Below are 17,718 nucleotides of genomic sequence, written 5' to 3' on the forward strand. Positions count from 1 at the left end.
ATAAGAGACTCTTAAAAACTGAGAACAAACTGAGGGTTGATGGGGGGTGGGAGGGAGGAGAGGGTGGGTGATGGGTATTGAGGAGGGCACCTTTTGGGATGAGCACTGGGTGTTGTATGGAAACCAATTTGACAATAAACTTCATATATTGAAAAAAAAAAGATGGGGCGCCTGGGTGGCTCAGTCGGTTAAGCGGCCGACTTCAGCTCAGGTCATGATCTCGCGGTCCGTGGGTTCCAGCCCCGCATCGGGCTCTGTGCTGACAGCTCAGAGCCTGGAGCCCATTTCAGATTCTGTGTCTCCCTCTCTCTGACCCTCCCCCATTCATGCTCTGTCTCTCTCTGTCTCAAAAATAAACAAACATTAAAAAAAATTAAAAAAAAAAAAGAAAAAAGAAAAATTGGGTTGTTTGGTTTTATTGGTGTTGAGTTGTAAAAGTTCTGCATATATTTTGGATATTAACCCTTTATTGGAAATGTCATTTGCAAATATCTTCTCCCCATTCACTAGGTTTTTTTTTCCTGTTGTTGTTTTCTTTCCTGTGCATAAACTTTTCTTTTGATGTAGTTCTAATAGTTTATTTTTGCTTTTATTTCCCTTGCCTCAGGAGACATATCTAGAGAAATGTTGCTACAGCTGATGTCAGAGAAATTACTGCCTGTGCTCTCTTCTAAGATTTTTACTGTGTCAGGCCTCACATTTAGATCTTTAATCCATTTTGAGTTTATTTTGTATAAGGTATAAGAAAGTGGTCCAATTTCATTATTTTGTATGTAGCTGTCCAGTTTTCCCAGCACCATTTGTTGAAGAGACTGTCCTTTTCTCATTGCATAGTCTTGCCTCCTTTGCTGAAGATTAATTGACCATATGATCAAGGATTTATTTCTGGGCTCTCTATTCTGTTCTATTGGTCTATATGTCTATTTTTGTGCTAGTACCATATTGTCTTGATTACTATAGCTTTGTGCGTATGTCTGGAAAAATGGCATTGTGAGACCTCCAGGTTTTTCTTAAAATCTTTGTTTGTTTTAAGTAAATTCTATGCCCAACATGGGGGCAGAACTCACAACCCCAAGATCAAGAGTTGCATGATCTACCGACTGAGCTAGCCAGGTGCCTCTGTGATACCTCCAGTTTTTACCTTCTTTTTCAAGATTGCTTTGGCTATGTGGAGTCTTGTGGTTCCATTCAAATTTTAGGATTATTTGTTCCAGTTCTGTGAAAGAACACTGTTGGTATTTTGATTGGGATTGCATTAAATCTGTAGATTGCTTTGAGTAGTATGGGCATTTTAACAATATTTGTTCTTCCAGTCCATGAGCATGGAATATCTTTCCATTTGTTTGTGTCATCTTCAATTTCTTTCATCAGAGTTTTATAGTTTTTCAGAGTGCAGCCTTTCATCTCTTTGATTAAATATATTCCTGGGTATCTTATTATTTTTGGTGAAACTATAAATGGGATTTTTTTTTCAATTTCTCTTTCTGCGCTTTAATTATTAGTATATAGAAATGCAATAGATTTCTGTAAATTGATTTTGTATCCTGCAACTTTACTGAATTCATTTATCAGTTCCAGTAGTTTTTTGGTGGAGTCTTTAGGGTTTTCTATATACAGTATCATATCATCTACATATAATGAAAATTTTACTTCTTTTACCAGTTTGGATGCCTTTTATTTCTTTTTCTTGTCTGATTGCTATAGCTAGGACTTCCAGTAGTATGCTGAATAAAAGTGGTAAGAGTGGATGTCCTTGTCTTATTCCTGATCTTATGGCAAAAGCTCTCAGTTTGTCACCATTGAGTATGTTAGCTGTGGGTTTTTCATATGTGGCCTTTATTATGTTGAGATATGTTCTGTCTATAACTACTATGTTGAGGGAGTTTTATTATGAATAGATGTTGTACTTTGTCAAATGCTTTTCCTGCATCTATTGAATGATCATATGGTTTTTATCCTTTCTCTTGCTAAATTAAGAAAAATTTTTTTAAAGTTTGTTTATTGTAGGAGTGACCAAGAGAGTGTAAGCTGGGGAGGGGCACAGAGAGAGGGAGAATCCCAAGCAGGCTCCACGCCATCAGCACAGAGCCCTATGAAGGGCTCAAACTCATGAACTGTGAGACCATGACCTGAGTTGAAATCAAGAATTGGACTTTCAATTGACTGAGCCACTCAAGTGCCCCTGTCCTTTCTCTTTTTGATATGATGTATCATGTTGATCGATTTGTGAATATTGAACCACCCTTGGGTCCCAGGAATAAATATATCTCACTTGATCATAGTGGATGATTTTTAATGTATTTTTGGATTTGGTTTGCTAATACTTCAGTGAGGATTTTTTAATTATGTTCATCAGAGATATTGGCCTGTAGTTGTCTTTTTTTTGGTAGTGTCTTTATCTGGTTTTAGTATCAGGGTAATGCTTGTCTCATAGAATGAACTTGGAAGGTTTCTTTCCTCTTCTATTTTTTGGAATAGTTTAAGAAGAATACATATTAATTCTATGTTTTATTTTTGTTGTCATTTTTTCACACTGTACAGCTCCCTTCAGTGCTCACAGCCCACTGGTGAGAAGGCTGGGCAATGGTTTGCATGCATCTCTGGCACCGGCACACTATGAAAGGCCCACAGAGAAGGGCTGTCATCAGTCCATCACCGTGCACTTAATTATTCTGTAAATGTTTGGTAGAGTTCACCAAATGGTGAAGCCATCTGAACCCAGACTCTTGTTTGTTGGGAGTTTTTTTGATCACTGCTTCAATTTCATTGCTTATAATTGATATGTTAAAATTTTCTATTTCTTTCTGATTCAGTTTTGGGAGCTTTCATGTTTCTAGAGATTTATCCATTTCTTCTAGGTTGTCCAATTTGTTGGCATATAATTTTTTCATATATTCTCTTTTAATCCTTTGTATTTCTGTGGTGTTGGTTGTTATTTCTCCTCTTTCATTTTTTATTTTGTTTATTTGAGTCCTCTCTCTCTCTTTTTTTATGAGTCTGGCTAAAGGTTTATCAATTTTGTAGATCTTGTCAAAGAACCAGCCCTTGGTTTCATTGATCTGTTCTATTGTTTTTTTGTTGATGTTGTTTTTTGATTTCTATTTAATTTATTTCTACTCTAATCTTTATTATTTCCTTCTTTCTACTGTTCTTGGGTTTTGTTTGTTCTTCTTTTTCTAACTCCTTTAGGTGCAAGGTTAGGTTATTTATTTGAGATTTTTCTTGCTTCTTGGGGTAGGCTTGTATTGTCATAAACTTCCCTCTTAGAGCAGCTTTTGCTGCATCCTAATGATTTTGAAACACTGTGTTTTCATTTTCATTTTTCTCCATGTATTTTTTGATTTTCACTTTGATTTCTTGGCTGACCCATCTATTGTTTAGTAGCATGTTATTTAACCTCCATATATTTGTGTTATTTCCAGATTTTTTCTTGTGGTTGATTTCTAGTTTCATAGTATTGTGGTTAGACATGATAGATGCTATGAATTCAATCTTTTTGAATATGTTTAAACTTTTTTTGTGGCCTAACATGTGATGTATCCTGGAGAATATTCCATGTGCATTCGAAAGAATGTGTATTCTGCTGTTTTAGGATGGAATGTTCTGAAATACATATTTATTGGATCCAGTGTGTCATTATTAGGTCCAATGTGTCATTCAAAACCACTGTTTCCTTATTGATTTTCTGTTTGGATGATCTATCCACTGATGTAAGTGGGGTGTTAAAGTCCCCTGCTATTATTGTATTACTATCAGTTACTTTCTTTATGTTTGTTATTAGTTGCTTTAAGTATTTTGGTGCTTTCATGTTGGGTGCATAAATATTTATAATTGTTACATATTCTTGTTAGGTTGTTCCCTTTATGATTATAATAGTGTCTTTATTTGTCTCTTTTTAACAGTGATTGTTTTAAATTCTATTTTGTCCAAGGGGTGCCTGGGTCTCTCAGTCGGTTGAGTGTCTGACTCTTGATTTTGACCTAGGTCACGATCCCAGATTGTGGGATTGAGTCCTGTGTTGGGCTCTGTGCTGAGTGTGGAGCCTGTGTAAGATTCTCTCTCTGCCCCTCTCCCCCACTGACTCTCTCTATTTCTCTGAAATTAAAAAAAATCCTATCTAAATAGAACAAAGTCTATTTTGTCTGATATAAGTATTGTTACCCCATCTTTCTTTTTATTGCCATTTGCATAAATGCCTTTCCATCCCTTCACCTTCAATCTGCATGTGTCTTTAGGTTTGAAATGAGTCTCTTGTAGGCAACAAATAGATAGATTTTGTTTTTTATTCATTCCATCCCCCTATGTCTTTTGATTCGAGTGCTTAGTCCATTTACATCCAAAGTAGTTACTGACAGGTCTGTACTTATTGCCATTTTGTCATTTGTTTTATGGTTGTTTTTGTAGTTCCTCTATATTCCTATCTTCTCTTGCTCTCTTTTCTCACAGTTTGTTGGCTTTCTTTAATAATATACGTGGATTCCTTTCTCTCTCTGTCTCTCTCTTTTTGCATGTCTGGTTTTTTTATTTGTGGTTACCATTAGATTTATATGTATCATCTTATGCATATATATCATAACAGTGTATCTTAAGTTGATGGTTGCTTAAGTGTGAACCCATTCTGAAAGCACTAAATTTTTACTCCTTTCCCCCCATGTTTAAGTATATGGTGTCATATTTTATATCTTTCAATTTGTGAATCCCTTGACTGATTTTTATAGATATACTTAATTTTATTGCTTTTGTGCTTCTTACTTTTCTTACTCTCGCTTTTAGTCTTTCCTTTCTGCTTAAAGAATCCCCTTTAACATTTCTTGTAGATCTGATTTAGTGATGATGAATTCCTTTAACTTTAGTTTGTCTGGGAAACTCTTTATCTCTTTTCTATTCTGAGTGTCAGAGTATTCTTGCTGGATAGAGTATTCTTGGTTGCAGGGATTTTTTCTTTCAGCAGTTTGTATATACCATTCCCCTCCCTTCTGGTCTGCAAAGTTTCTGCTGAAAAATAAGCTGATGACCTTAAGGGGTTTCCCTTGTATGTAACTGTTTTATTCTCTCTTAATGCTTTAAAAATTCTCTTTATCACTACTTTTTGTCATTTCAGTTACTGTGTGTCTTGGTGTGGACCTCCTTGGATTGATTTTGTTGGGAACTCTCTGTGCTTCCTGGATCTGGATATCTGTTTTCTTCCCCAGATTCAGGAAGCTTTCAGCTACTATTTCTTCAAATAAATTTTCAGCTCCCCTTTCTTTCTCTTCTCCTTCTAGGATCCTTATATGCAAATATTATCACTCTCTTTTTTTTAATGTTTATTTATTTATTTTGAGAGAAAGAGAGTGCAGAGTGGAGGAGGGGGCAGAGAAAGAGAGAGAGAGAGAGAGAGAGAGAGAGAGAGAGAGAGGGAGAGAGAGAATCCCAAGCAGGCTTTGCACTGTGAGTGTAGAGCCTGATGTGGGACTCAAACTCACAAACTGTGAGATCATGACTTGAACCAACATCAAGAGTTGGACGCTGAACCAACTAAGCTACCCAGATGCCTCACAAATGTTATTACTCTAGATGGTGTCACTGAGTTTTCTTTGTCTATTTTCATTTTTTATTATTCTTTTTTCTCTCCCTTAGTCAACCTGATTACTTTCCATTAATGTATCCTCCAGGTTGCTGATCCATTCTTCTGCTTCCTCTAGTCTACTATTTATTCCCACTAGTGTATTTTTTTTTTTTTTTTGATGGGTAGGGGGAGGAGCGGCAGAGAGAGAGAGAAAGAGAATCCCAAGTAGGCTCCATGCTTAGTGAGGAGCCTGATGTGGGGCTTGATCCCACAAGCCTGGGATCATGACAAAAACTGAAATCAAGAGTTGGAAGTTCAACCAACTGAGCCACCCAGGTGCACCCTCCCTCTGGTGTATTTTTAATTTCAGTTATTGAGTTCTTCATCTTTGATTGTTTCTTTTTTTATGTTTTCCATCTCTTTGTTCAGAATCTCACTGAGGTCCTCCACTCTTTTCTGAAGTTCCATGACTAAGTTTATGACCATTGGTATCTTACATATCTTCCTTTCCTTTAGCTCTCTTTCTGTGATTTTGCCCTGTTCTTTCATTTGGGACATGTTTCTCTGCCTCCTCATTTTGTTTAACTTTCTGTGTCTGTTTCTCTGTTTTAGGAAAGTCAGCTGTGCCTTCTGCTCTTGAATGTAGTTGCCTATGAAGAAGAGGTCTTATAGTGCTCTGCATGTCCCCTGTTAACCAGAACCTGGTGCTTAAGGAGAGTCTTCTATGTGTGTAGTGCGCATCCTATTATTGTGGCTGAGCTGCATTTGCCTTCAGTCCAGTCACCTGCAATGGCTCTCTTTGCCTATTGTGGGCAGGGTTTGGTCCCTGTGTTGTTAGTGTGCCAGTCTGGGGCCACCTTGTGCTTGAGTTGGGTCAGATAAGGCTTTTGCCAGAACTGTGGCAGCACTGAACCATAGGGTGCTCTCTCTGTTTTGTCTCCTGAGAAGCTATTATTGATTGCTGAGGTCTGCGGTCAGACCAGTTGTCTGTCCCCAGCCCGCTGCTGGGACCACAGTCAAACTTGTATGTGTGGTTCTCTTCCTCTCTCCCTGGGTAGGAGGAGTCAATTTGGGGTGATGCTGATCCCTGTTGGGGCTGCTTGCTGACAGCTGTGGTGCAAACTTTGGATGGACTCCTACCAAGGGTGTATTGGAGGGAACAAGTCCACAAGAGAATGCAGGGGCGAGACTGCAGTGTTAGCAAAGTTTGCATGTCTGGTATGGGAGGAGGTTGGCTGGAGGGAGACAGTCCTCTTCCAGGGGGTGGGGCACACTGTTAGGAAGCTAGGTGGAAAGTGTTGGCACTGTGATCTGTTGATTCTCACAGGTGTCCGTGTATCTAAGCTGGATGTGAGGAGGGAAATGATGCCTGCCAACTCTTGTGTTCTTGGAGAAGTCTCCCAAAGATCCCTGCCCCTTCCCCACAGGCCTCTAGATTAGGAAATAAATCTCCCTCCCATACACCTGAGGAATCTTTCAAACTGCTGCTTCTGTGCTGTATCTCAGCAGAGCTGTTTATTGTCCTGTCTCTTTAAGGGTGGGGACTTGGTTTCCTGTTGCCCTCTGGCTCTCCCAGAGCTGAGCCCACTGATTTTTAAATTTCCAAGTGTTAAGCCCCACTGATTGTAAGAATTCATGAAGTTAGGCCTCTCTGGTTTTCAAAGCCAAATGTTATGGCAATTTGTCTTCCCAGTGTGGGTGCCCCCTGCTTGGGATGGGTTCTACTCTCCCCTCTCCATGACCAGTGGATCCCTCCCTCCTGTGGACAGTCCTGTGGGTCTGTTTGGCTCCTGACCATGTCTTCCCCCTTCCTACCCTCTTCAGTGTGACCTTTTCTCTCCATTTAGCTGTGGAGACTGTGTTCTTCCAGTCTGTGAGTCATTTTATGGGTTATTTACATTGATGTGGGTGTTATCTAGGTGAATCCATGGGATGAGGTGAGCCTCGGATCCTCCTACTCTGCCATCTTCCCTGGAAGTTGACCATTGCCACTTTAGATGGGAAAGGTGCACTTGGTTTTCTTGGGGTCTTACCTGTCTTCAGGGCTTTTTTCAAGATGATGCCCTGAGAAGTTTTTAAATGTTGGGGTGATCTGGAAAGTATGTCAAAAACATAGGGAAAAAAAGGCTGTCTATTAGTGAGACTAGTAGATAATTGCTTGAACTCTTTTTAGCAATCCCTGGGCACAATCCACTTCCTGATTCTGTCTGTTGACCTCACCCTGAGCACTAACTGCACATCAGCTTAGCTTGTGGTTTCTACCATTGCTTTCTTCTTCTTTCTTTCTTTCTTTCTTTCTTTCTTTCTTTCTTTCTTTCTTAAGTTTATTTGTTCATTTTGGGAGAGATAGAGGCAGCACAGGTAGGGAAGAGGCAGAGAGAGAGGGAAAGAGAGAATCCCAAGCAGGCTCCACATTGTCAGCACAGAACCCAATGTGGGGCTCAAACTCATAAACCATGAGATCATGACCTGCACCCAAATCAAGAGCCAGGTGCTCAACTGACTGAGCCACCCAGGCACCCCCACCATTGCTTTCTAGGTTTCTTGATTTGTTGCTTTCCAGGTTTCTAAATCTTATAAGGAAAATCTAGTTACACAGGTTTTTATCCCAATTAACATAATTCTACAGTAGGAAGACAAGTGACAAGAATTTGTATTATAATCCAATTGCCAAGCTCTTTATAGAAGTTGGTCAATTTTAAAAACAAACTAGAAGGTGCTTAGGTGGCACAGTCAGTTAAGTGTCTGACTCCTGATTTTGGCTCAGCTCATGATCTCACGGTTCATGAGTTTGAGCCCCCCATCGGGCTCTGCACTGACGGTGCTGAGCCTGCTTAGGATTCTCTCTCTCTCCCTCTCTCTGCTCCTCCCCTGCTCATGCTTTCTCTCTCTCTCAAAATAAATAAAGTTAAAAAAAAAACAGGCTAGAGGGGCATCTGGGTGGCTCAGTTGGTTGAGCTTCCAACTTGGCTCAGGTCATGATCTCGAGGTTTGTGGGTTTGAGCCTCATACTGGGCTCACTGCTGTCAGCACAGAGCCTGTTTTGGATCCTCTGTCCCCTTCTTTCTGCCCCTCCCCTGCTTGCTCTCACTCTTAAAAATAAATAAACATTAAAAATTTTTAAAAATAAAAGAAAAATAAATTTATTTTTTATTTTAAATAAAATAAAAACAGACTAGAGTGGGTGTCCTCTCAACCAGAGATTTATAGCAGCTAATGGCAAGGGTCCTGGCCAAGGGACAAAGGTAGGAGTTTTAGGGACTTCTGGGGGCCTGGGGTTTGCCTCTGAGCATGATTAGGAGGTGTTGCTCTACAGGAGAGAAAGAAATGGATAGGAAAGAAAAAGCTTTTCCAAAGGAAGAAAGATTAAGGAGAAAAGTTAATGTTTGCCCATCCTATGAAAACAAAAAATGTTATAGGCCAGAGATATGAGGCCTTCTATATTCAGTCACTCCTTCATGGTCTCCTGCATTTATTCATCTATTCAGTGAATGTTCGGTGCATTGTGCAGGCAGTGAAATAAGTCCCAGATGATAGAAGGATGAATGAGTCTTGGTTCTTGACTTTGGATAGGTCAAATTACATGACCAAATGTTATGGTGTTTGTGAAAGTGTCTTGTAAACAGCACAACACTATAATGTGTTGGTTATCCTATCAGTGCTTAATACAGTGACTGGTATTGAGCAGGTGCTCAAAATGGCTGTTGACTGAAGGAATAAGGTGAGGGGCTGAAACAACAAGCTGTGATATGTGAGAACCGGAGACTGTTGTGGTTGGAACCTAAAACGGGAATTGCGTGATTCAATAAAACACGAAACAGGTCTCCTTGATTATTCCGGAGACTGGGAACTCAATGTTCTTTTTTTTTTTTAAATGTTTATTTATTTTTGAAGGAGAGAGAGACAGAGCATGAGCAGGGGAGGGGCAGAGAGAGAGGGAGACACAGAATCCGAAGCAGGCTCCAGGCTTCGAGCTGTAAGCACACAGCCCGATGTGGGGCTCGAACGCACAAGCTGTGAGATCATGACCTGAGCTGAAGTTGGACACTTAACCAACTGAGCCACCCAGGCGCCCCGGGAACTCAATGTTCTAATCCCTCCTCTTCTCATAACTATGTGACCTTGGGTGACTTAATCTTTCTGGGGTTGAGTCAAGGAGTACAATCAAATTTCGGACTACCACCTTTGATGTGCTTTATTTGTGAATTGAGCTCCATCCTGAAGTTTGTTGAAGAAAGTAGCTGGAGTTAGAATAATATGTTACTGATTCTCAGTTGTAAATCCCTTCAAATCCCATGGAAGAAAACAGATAAAACTGTTGAACAAACATTTCCTTTTCTGTGTAGGAATGTGGTCATCTCAAACGGGAGCCACTGGTTAAATTATAACCTTACGCTGGTGCTTACGTTAGCTTCTGTCTTTCACCTGTTGACCTTCAGGAAGCTGCAATGAGGATTTAGTATCTAATTTGGAAATTAATTAGCTGGGCAAGTTTTGAGAGATTTATAATTTGTGCCAAATTAATTCCCTCAATTTTTTATATCATTAAATGACCATTAGCACATATAAATATAATAAATAGAAAGCTTTCAAAGGCTGTTTGACCATCAAAGCCTGTATCATTCTTCATTTGTGCCAGGTTAGAGAAGAATGCCCAGAGTGAAATGTGGCCAGAAACCACAGTGCAGAGAAATTTAACAGTTCTCCGAGTTCCAGAATGAGTCAGAGAGGAGCCAAAATTTAATCTTACAATCTCATAAGTGCTTTATGACTACAATTATTACTTGAAGCTATCAGGTGGCATAGACACGCACTAACTACTATTGTGGAAATTGAGTAGTACTTCTAAGTTTTCCAACAGAGATCATTTTGACAGTAGGTTTATCATAAGTGGTAAGGATCTATTTTCTATTAAAACATTATGATGTATTTCATTATATGATTAATAAATGTTCACTACTGAAAAGTTAGAAAGTGTGGATAAACAAAACTGGGTGGGGGAAACCCTCAAATTCCTATCCTGAAGGGAAAAACACACACATACTTTTTTAAAAAAATGTTTATTTTTAAGAGAGAGGGAGGGAGAGGGAGAGCGCAAGGGGGGAGGGGCAAAGGGAAGGGGAGACAGAGAATCCCAACCAAGCTACCTGCTGTCAGCGCAGAGCATGATGTGGGGCTCAAACCCATGAACTGTGAGATCGTGACCTGAGCGGAAACCAAGAGGCAGACGCTCAACCTACTGAGCCAGCCAGGCGCCCTCACACATACTTCTTGAAATAAAAAAAATGGGATTATACTATTTGTAACTGGAAAAATACTCAGAACCTAAGATCAAAAGTCTACACTCATATTTCTGTACTAGGAGAAGCAGCACCTGGAAAGGAGTGAAGGTGGAGGCTGACTTAAAAAAAATAAATTGTAGATACAAAGGAAAATGAAAACTTCGGGGAAAAAACACTAATCTTGAGGCATGTTTAATATATTGCTTCATATTATATTTGTATGGTATTACTTGAGGTCAGAGAACTTGAGTTCCTGATTTCCTGTGCTTTGTCCTAATAAGTGTTTTTTGAATTGTTTGCTGAGTAGTAATGTTCAAGTGTTCCACTTACTCTATTAGGCTATAGTAGTCTTTATTATAATCAAGAACCAAGTTTGCTGGGCGTCAGCCTGGCACAGTGCTTTGCAGTACTCAGCGTGCTCAATGAATATTTGTGGGTTTTTTTTAATGTTTTTTATTTATTTCTGAGACAGAGACAGAGCATGAGTGGGGGAGGGGCAGAGAGAGAGGGAGACACAGAATCTGAAGCAGACTCCAGGCTCTGAGCTGTCAGCACAGAGTCCGATGCGGGGCTCGAACTCTCGAACTGTGAGATCATGACCTGAGCCGAAGTCGGATGCTCAACTGACTCAGCCGCCCAGGCTCCCCTCAATGAATATTTGTTAAAGTGAATGTATGTGTTTAAATAATAGTTTCAATCGCTGTTTGAGAGGACAAGTCTAGGATGCTGAACTCACATGGAATTCATAGGTTTCACCTTTTTCTTTTTTAAAACATTTTTTAATGTTTATTTATTTTTGAGAGACAGAGCGCGAGAAGGGGAAGGGCAGAGAGAAAGGGAGACACAGAATCCGAAGCAGGCTCCAGGCTTTCAGCTGTCAGCACAGAGCCCAACATGGGGCTCGAACCCATGAACTGGGAGATCATGTTGGACGCTTAACAACTGAGCCACCCAGGTGCCCCTCACAGGTCTTATCTTAACAAACTTCAGAATATTGATTTCTTAAGAGACTTAATTGACACACACAATGTACAGATTGACACTATGGCAGAGACTAAGTGCCACGCTTCATAAAGTGTGCTAGAGTTTGTCTAGAATCCCAGACCATTTGGTTACTAAGAGAAAAATTTGCTTTATGGCGACAATAAATGAACTGATAACTTTTAGGAAAGATTTATGTCCTTTTACACAATGAAGAAAAAAAAATAGGCCAAGAATAGTAATTTGACATTTCCCCAGAAGAGAATGATAGTTTATTTCATAGGCAAGGGGAATTCCAGAGAAAAGGGAGTGACTTTTCATAGAGTCATTGAGCTAGCTAATGGTAGAGGTAGGACTAGAACCTGGGACCCCTGAATCCTGATTCATTGCATTTTCCACTACCATGCTCCCTAATAGCATATATCCTACAAATACTGGATCAGTGACCTTAATTTGGAATACTTTCATATAATATTTTTAACTAAGAAATGCAAATGCTTACCACCCTTATGGTAGACGGAATAATGGCCTTCCACGGAGTCCACATCCTGATCTTAAGAACCTTGGGGATATGTTACCTTACATGGTAGAAAGGCTTTTTTGCAAATGTGATTAAGTATTTTGAGATGGGAGATTAGATTATCCTAAATTATCTGGAAGATCCAAAGTAATCACAAGAGTCCTTACAAGAGGAGTCAGGAATGTCAGTGTTAGAAAAGGAGATACGATCACAGAAGCCAAGGATTGGAGTGATGTCACCATGAGCCAAGGAATGCAGGCATCTTCTATAAGTTGGAAGAGGAAAGGGACAGATTTTTTCCTGGAGGCTCCAGAAGGAGCCAGCCCTGATACCTTGATTTTAGGTCAGTAAGATTCATTTCAGATTTCTGATCTCCAAAGCTGTGAGAGAATCAATTTGTTTAAATCACTAGTATTTTAAGCCACCAAATTTGTGATAATTTGTTGTAGCAGTAATAGAAAACGAATACAGTCTTCATTTCACAATAGTTGTATTATTATTTTTTTTTCAATATATTAAGTTTATTGTCAAATTGGTTTCCATACAACACCCAGTGCTCATCCCAAAAGGTACCCTCCTCAATACCCATCACCCACCCTCTCCTCCCTCCCACCCCCCATCAACCCTCAGTTTGTTCTCAGTTTTTAAGAGTCTCTTATGCTTTTTTTTTTTTTTTTTTTTTTTTTTTATCATATTCTTGAAGAACTGGAGGGTGGATAGGTAGCAGTGGAAGAAATCCTTTTGGCTCTGTGGGGTGGTTAAGTATTTTCCACTCCAGGGTTTCAAAAGGTAGTGTTTTGTATTATATTTATCTATTTTTGTCCTTCCCTTTATCATATTTTTTCTACTGCTATCTAAGCAAACTTATTAGGTCACTTACTGAGTCAGGGAGAGTCAAAATTGAAGCTTCTATTTGTGTCTTTATCACAGACCTCTTACAAATATCTCATTCTTTCACCCCATCCCAATTCTTTCTTTTTCTTTTTCTCACAATCCCCTTTTCCTCATGCACTTTCTTTTCTGTCCCCCTATTCCATTTAATTGAAGTTAAATTGCTTACTCATCCCCCTTCTTCCTCTCGGTTTCTCTGGAGCCTTCTGTCACCGTCATATTCCTTTTTTTTTTTTTTTTTTTTTTTTAAGCCCAATGTGTGTCTCAAACTCATGACCCTGAGATCAAGAGTTGCATGCTCTATTGACTGAGCCAGCCAGGCACCCCTCACTGTATTATATGCTTGAGTTTCTACCTGATTTTGCTCAAAATAGTCTAGACACTCCCTACTTTACCTGTGCTTTCCAGAATTTCTCACCCATAGGCTGAAAACCAATCAGAGGAGTCAGAGATTCTCAGAGTTTAAGGAGGTTTCAAAGATCATCAATTCCAACTACCCACTTATGTTTGAATTCATACCTTCTCCCTGATGTGCATGACAAATAACTTCCTTTCTTCCATCAGTTTTTTTTTTTTTTTTAATATCTGTGTGGCAGGCATATGCTCAAACTTTGCTTGAACACCCCCAGGATGGAGAGCTCACTCCTCTATGAGGCAGTCCATTCTGTCTTTGGGATGGACTGACAGGGAAGCTCTGACATGGAAGAAGTTTCTCCTTCTGTTGAGCCAGAATCTTTTCTCCTTTAACTCTGACCCATGGGTTTAATTCTATTCCTCAAGTCATGGAACAATATTAGTTTTTTTATATGACAGTCCTTCAATATTTAAAGATAATCTGCACATTTACACTGGGTTTTCCTCTTGTCAGACTAAACTTCTCTGTTTCTTCGAATTCCTTGCCAAATGATGTCTTTTAGCTTTGTGGTTATGTTCTGGTTTTTTCTTTTCCCTCTTTGTCTGTGTTTGATTTGAAAAGGAATGCCCAGGACTGACTGAAAGAATCAGAGAGGAACGGTACTATCACCATGCTCATTAGATCAGTGCTGCCCAGCAGAAGTTTCTGTTATGATGGAAAAAATGTTCTATTTCTGTGCTGTCCAATATGGTAGTCACTAGCCACATGTAGTGATTGGGCATCTGAACTGTGATTAATGAGCATGAGGAACTGAATTTTAAATTTTATTTAGCTTTAATTATTTAAAGTTTAAATGGCTCTTAAAATAGAGGAAATTTGTCTCTATACATAAGACAGGAGAAGTAATAGGAAGTTCTGAGGGAGGGCCGTGATGAGAATCACAAGGGCTGGAGTCTTGTCACTATCATGACTTTGATGTATGTGTGTTCATGGAATAGTCAAAACACAGTCATTTTCCTTTTTCCTAGCATCAGTTTTTCACTTGTGAGGGCATTGGAATGGATCAGTGTTTTTCAAACCTCAAATCTGAATTCATTAGTAGGTTTTAAAATCAATTTAGAATTTTCACTGGCAGATTGTGAAAATTAATAAAGGGAAACCTTATTTAAAATGGAATCAGGAGGGGTACCTGGGTGGCTCAGTTGGTTGAGCGTCTGACTGCGGCTCTGGTCATGATCTCGCAGTTTGTGAGTTTGAGCCCAGTGTCGGGCTCTGTGCTGACAGCTTGGAGCCTGGAACCTGCTTCAGATTCTGTGTCTCCCTCTCTCTCTGCTCCCCCTCCACTCATACTGTCTCCCTCTCTCTCTCTCTCAAAAACAAATAAACATTAAAAAAAATTTTAAATAATAAAAATAAATTAATAAAATGGAGTCAGGAGACCAGCAGGAGAAGTTCTCCCACCCTACCACTCCTCCTCAGCTCCTTGCAGACCCAAGAAGAAGAAACCTATGCTTAACTACCCCAGCAGGTGGGAAGCAGTTTTTCCCTTGCCCAACCAATGAGAGATTGCCTCACCTCAGCCAGTGAAAAGCCACCACACTTCAAAATCCCAGTTTACTCCAATGGACTCTTTGTTTATAATAGCCCCTCCCAACTCCCCCCTTTCCTCTATAAAAGTGTCTCTCTTCTTTGTTCCCTGGACTTGCCAATGGTTTTGCCATAGCTTGTATGTCCCAAATTGCAAATTCTCTCCTATCCCTGAGTAAGGCCATTTGCTGGTAAAATAACTGGCTGTTTTATTTTTAAGATTAGCAAAGCTTTTTAAAAGATGAAATAAAAGAGATCGGAATGTGCTGTTGTACTTTGGAAAGTAAATATTGTTTTGTTAAACTTTTGTTCCAATTTTTGTGTGTGTGCGTGCGTGTGTGTGTGTGTGTGTGTGTGTGTGTGTGTGTGTACTGGGTTATTACATTAAACGTGTTTCTAACTGGATCACAGTAAAAAATGTTTTAAAAACATAGGAATTCATGACTGCTGAGGTTCCTTTAGCCTGGTATTTTTGGTTTCTCTGTGTCTGCAAAAAGTATTCCTTGGGGCTTTACCTTCATGGTGAGGTCGGAGAATACATTTCCATGATGTCATCCCACACCCTCAACCCAAGCAAGCAAGTCTCTGTACTGAGGCTGTGACAGACACAGGCAACTCAGAAGGTGAGAAGAGGCTGAGGTATAACTGGGAGCCATATTGTTAACGCCGATTCCATGACATCTTGAGGGTTTTAATATACATGGACAGGATTTCTTGCACATTGTAGCCCCTTTGGTTTCACTATAATGCTTAGAAGAGATTCTTTCTTGGGGTGCGTGGATGGTTCGGTCAGTTAGGCTTCCGACTCTTTGTTTTTGGCTCAGGTCACGATCTCACAGTTCATGAGTTTGAGCCCCACTTCAGGCTCTGCTCTGACAGAGCAGAGCCTGCTTGGGATTCTCTGTCTCCCTCTCTCTCTCTGCCCCTTCTCTGCTTGCTCTCTCTCTCTCTCTCTCTCTCTCTCTAAATAAATAAATAAATAAAACATTAAAAAAAAGATATTCTTGCTTTAAGCAGGAAGTTGTACAAAATAATAGGATCCCCTCTCTAGAGGTAATATTGTATGATTCCATGAATACAAAATTTCAATAAATGCTCATAACTAAGGACACTCTTCTAATATCAATAATGACATCAGTCCCTCTGCAATGAGGCATAGGTCACAGAGCTTATTATCCCACTCCATCTCAACAGTCCTGGGGTCTTAGGTTGGCAGCTTTTGAGAGGGCAAGCCTGGGCTTGAGTTCAAATCTCTTTCCTCCAAAACTGTCTAGAATTCTACTGTACCACATGCAGAGGGATTATTGTTATCAAATTTAAGTGATCAAATATGTTTTTTCTTCTCATGTCAGTAAATGTAATTCTACTGAGTACAATTCAACAAACATTAGCAGGGCCTGTGCTAAAGGTGGGATGCTGCACTCAAGAGATTTTTGTTGAGCACCCATACTTTGGGGACACTTGGTATAGATGAACTAGGCATGGGGAGAACAGGCCACCACTAGGGCACACTGCTAAATTTAGGAAAGACGGAAAGAAGAAAAGAAAGAAGGAAAGAAAGAAAGAAAGAGAAAGAAAGAAAGAAAGAAAGAAAGAAAGAGAAAGAAAGAAAAGAAAGAAAGAAAGAAAGAAAGAAAGAAAGAAAGAAAGAAAGAAAGAAAAAGTAAAAGGAAGGAAGGAAGGAAGGAAGGAAGGAAGGAAGGAAGGAAGGAAGGAAAAGGGGGGGGAAGAATGGGTTTCCCCAATCATCTTTTATGATACTAAAATATACCTATGGTAAGCTGTAGCATGACTGAGGTAATGCTGTCGCATGACTGAGGTAATGCTGTCATACTGGAAGGATGGAGTATGTTGGGTGAGTGAATTGGGTTAGATGCGGAGGAATTGTATTTGGGTCTCCAGCACTGATCTGCAGGTAAGCTCTTGAAAGCAAATGACCAGAACAAGGTCATTCAGATGGTGAAGTGACAGAAGCTCATTTTCTAATTCCTAGTGTTCTGGCTATGATAGCCTGTGTGTTCTGTAGTGGAGTTAGGGGGCATAAGGGTAGCATAGGCTTGAACATTTTCTCTGAAGATTATTCAGCCTTCTTAACCTGGCGTAGGATCTCCTAACAGCCTTTGGGTAGTAATAGGTTTTGTCATGCAGATTTTTCCCTCTGGGAAAACAAGATGCTGTGCAAAACCATTAGAATATCCAAATTGGCCTGAAAGTATATGAAATTACATTTAAAAACTATATCGTAGGTTCTTAATTAGTTTTACTGTGGATTTAGTTAGACTGACTCACTCTCTAAAAGACAAATGACCCCGGTGAGGGGAAATAATTGAATTCTGGAACACAGAGTTGAAGACCAGACTCTGGACCTACATTGCACCCCCAAGGTGCAGGTGTTCAGACTCTAGCCTGAGCAGTGTCCAGTGAACCCCAGGCCAGTCTCTGTCCTGTCCTGTAGAACACCATAGCACAGAGTTTGAGAAGGCTGTTGGAACAGTTAACAGTATAAACATTGATGCAAAATATTTTGCTTTATAAAATATACATAAAAACCAAA

The 17,718-nt window shown here is 39.7% G+C and overlaps 1 non-coding gene across 1 annotated transcript; it reads right to left on the reverse strand.

Annotated features, from left to right (window-relative positions):
• Nucleotides 1–2,531: 2,531 nt before the first annotated feature.
• LOC112863008 (small nucleolar RNA SNORA42/SNORA80 family) lies at nucleotides 2,532–2,661 on the reverse strand. The gene has a single exon (XR_003223849.1). It is a non-coding gene; the product is annotated as a small nucleolar RNA SNORA42/SNORA80 family (small nucleolar RNA).
• Nucleotides 2,662–17,718: the final 15,057 nt, after the last annotated feature.

This window comes from Puma concolor, chromosome B2, assembly GCF_028749965.1.
Source record: "Puma concolor isolate L17-30 chromosome B2, mPumCon1.1.hap2, whole genome shotgun sequence".
NCBI lineage: Eukaryota > Metazoa > Chordata > Mammalia > Carnivora > Felidae > Puma > Puma concolor.